General features: G+C 36.8%; 1 long non-coding RNA gene across 1 annotated transcript; it reads right to left on the bottom strand.

The window, feature by feature from the left end:
• Window positions 1-249: 249 nt before the first annotated feature.
• Window positions 250-2,072, bottom strand: LOC149588154 (uncharacterized). Its single transcript, XR_016380015.1, has 2 exons — window positions 1,739-2,072; window positions 250-659 (listed from the first exon to the last, which is right to left on the bottom strand). It is a non-coding gene; the product is annotated as an uncharacterized LOC149588154 (long non-coding RNA).
• Between the last annotated feature and the right edge of the window lie 416 nt (window positions 2,073-2,488).

The raw sequence follows: 2,488 nt of genomic DNA, 5'->3' as shown, positions 1-2,488 counted from the left end.
AATCGCTGGACTTATAATCATCTTTTTGACCTTTTTTAGGTGCTTCTTTTGTATTTTTATTAATTTTTTTATAAATTTTACATTTTTTATATAAAAAATTTTTTTTTATATAAAAAAATTTTTATAATGTTTTTGCCTTTTTTATTTAATTAAAAGCCTAAAAAGGGGCCTAAAAATATCACCCTAAGTCCAGAGGCAAAAAAATCGAAACCAAGTCTAGTATATTAAAAATTCAAGAAAAGAAAGAACGAGGTTTAAGGCAAAATTTATTCAATAAAAAACAAAAAACCAAAGTGTTTACAAAAATTTCGAACAAAAAAAATATTAAAGAGGTTTGCAAGTTAAAGTTTGAACGCGAAAAAAAATAATAAGTAGTTACAAATAAAATTTCCACGAAAAAAATTAAGTTAAGTGGTTACATGAAAAATTTTCAAGTAAAAAAGATGTATTTGGACTCTTCTAGCTTCGATGATTTCCTCCAAATCTTTAAGTCAGCGCTGAGAGAAAGAGCAAGTCCAGAAAGCATAATGTAACGTGAATCCAACGAAGCGTGTCATCAGGAATGATACGTAGCGAGTCCAGAACAGCGGAAGTCATCGGGAATGATAAGTCTCGGAATGACAAGCAACAGAAAAATCCAAGAAAATCATCCACAGCATCTATAAATGAAAACATATTAATAACACATATTTAACTATTGCCTACTAACAAAGTAATCTCGTAGATTTAAACAATTTAAGAAAAGCTTGTCCTTAATTAAAAAAATGGCTCCCAAAATTATAAACGGAGACGAACTAACTACACTAACTAATTGCCACCCTAAATTAAAGACAGACTCGACTACAGCTACTAAATGCCACCCTAAATTAAAGAAAGACTCGACTACCGTGAATTCCACCCCGAATTAAATAAATGCTCTCGCTAGCTAAATCCCAAAATTATATAGAAAATAGTTTTAAGAAAATCGGCCCTTTATTTATATCCCCAAAACTAATTTTAGGAAACCTCGCTTATTTTAAACTATTCCCACAGACAGACAACGTAAATAACTAGGGTTTAAATGGGAAAAGGCTTAGGGCAACTGTACACGTGTCTTAAAATTCTCTCTGCCGAACTTGATTTTAGAAACAGTATCTTTATATCTAAATTAATTAACAATAGTCCCTAAACTAATTTTAGGAAAACCTGCTATTTAATTATTTTAAAACTATTCCGACAGGCAATAACTAGGGTTTAAATGGGCAACTGTCCACGTGTCTTAAAATTCTTTCTGCGGAACTTGATTTTAGAAACTCTCTTTATCTCTAAATTAACAATAGCCCCTAAACTAATTTTAGGAAACCCCGCTATTTATTTATTTATTTATTTTAAAGCTATTCCCACAGACAGACCCCGTAAATAAGTAGGGTTTAAATGGGGCAAGGCTTAGCCTAGGGCAACTGGCCTCGTGTTCTAAAATTCTCTCGGCGGGACCTGATCTCCGAAAATCTGTCGCGTTATACCTAAATTAATTACGCACCCCTTTTAATAGCTAATAATAATAGGCCCTAAGCTAATTATTAAGGGATTCTCTCTTGTCCAGCATCTCGTTGTAAAATTTTATTTGTGGTGCTTGATTTTTAATAAATAAATAAAATTTACTAACATAAACACTATCCAATTAATTTAAATGCTTGAAATAAAATAAATAATTTAAGGGGGCTATATGAGTTTGGATTATTGTAAAGGTTAGGCTTACGGACTGTTAAAGCACCACGAGGCGAAGCAATGGCCGCCGTTGAAGAGCTTCGAATTCAGCTTGCTTTCTCGGCAAAAACGATCAGGGAAATGGCGGAACGATCAAGAATCGCTTTTCCAAGCGACCTCCTTTGCAGGCTTCCAGGGAACGAATGAACCGGCTGACCCGTAATGATCAGCTGAGCGAGAAAGGTTTTTCCAAGCGACTTTCCTCGACCGCTTCCAGGCAACGAATGAACCGGCTGACGCGAAACTTCCAACTAAGTAAATTTCCAACGTCGGGGGGCGCTAATAGCTCCTATGCGCGGACTCGGGTGCGCCATATCCCAGGCACGAAATTCAAATAGCTGAGCACCGCTAGGCCTACTAAATGAATGAACGCTAGGCCTACTAAATGAATGAACGCTAGGTATACTGAATGGATAATCATTACCTATTACCATTAATATCTGTCGTGACGTCACAAGTCAATTACCTCAGTGACGTAATAGGTCACGTGACATGGCGTCATATCCGTTCACGTGACATGACGTCATATCCGTTCGCGTGGCATGACGTCATATCCGTTCACGTGGCATGACGTCATATCCGTTCACGTGACATTACGTCATATCCGTTCACGTGGCATGACTTCATATCCGTTCACGTGGCAGGACTTCATATCCGTTCACGTGGCAGGACGTCATATCCGTTCACGTGGCAGGACGTCATATCCGTTCACGTGACATGACGTCATATCCGTTCACGTGAC

This window comes from Phalangium opilio, unplaced genomic scaffold (assembly GCF_054372755.1).
Source record: "Phalangium opilio isolate 3A_F unplaced genomic scaffold, DU_Popi_V2 ptg000662l_1, whole genome shotgun sequence".
NCBI lineage: Eukaryota > Metazoa > Arthropoda > Arachnida > Opiliones > Phalangiidae > Phalangium > Phalangium opilio.
This window is presented reverse-complemented; position numbering and strand designations above follow the sequence as displayed.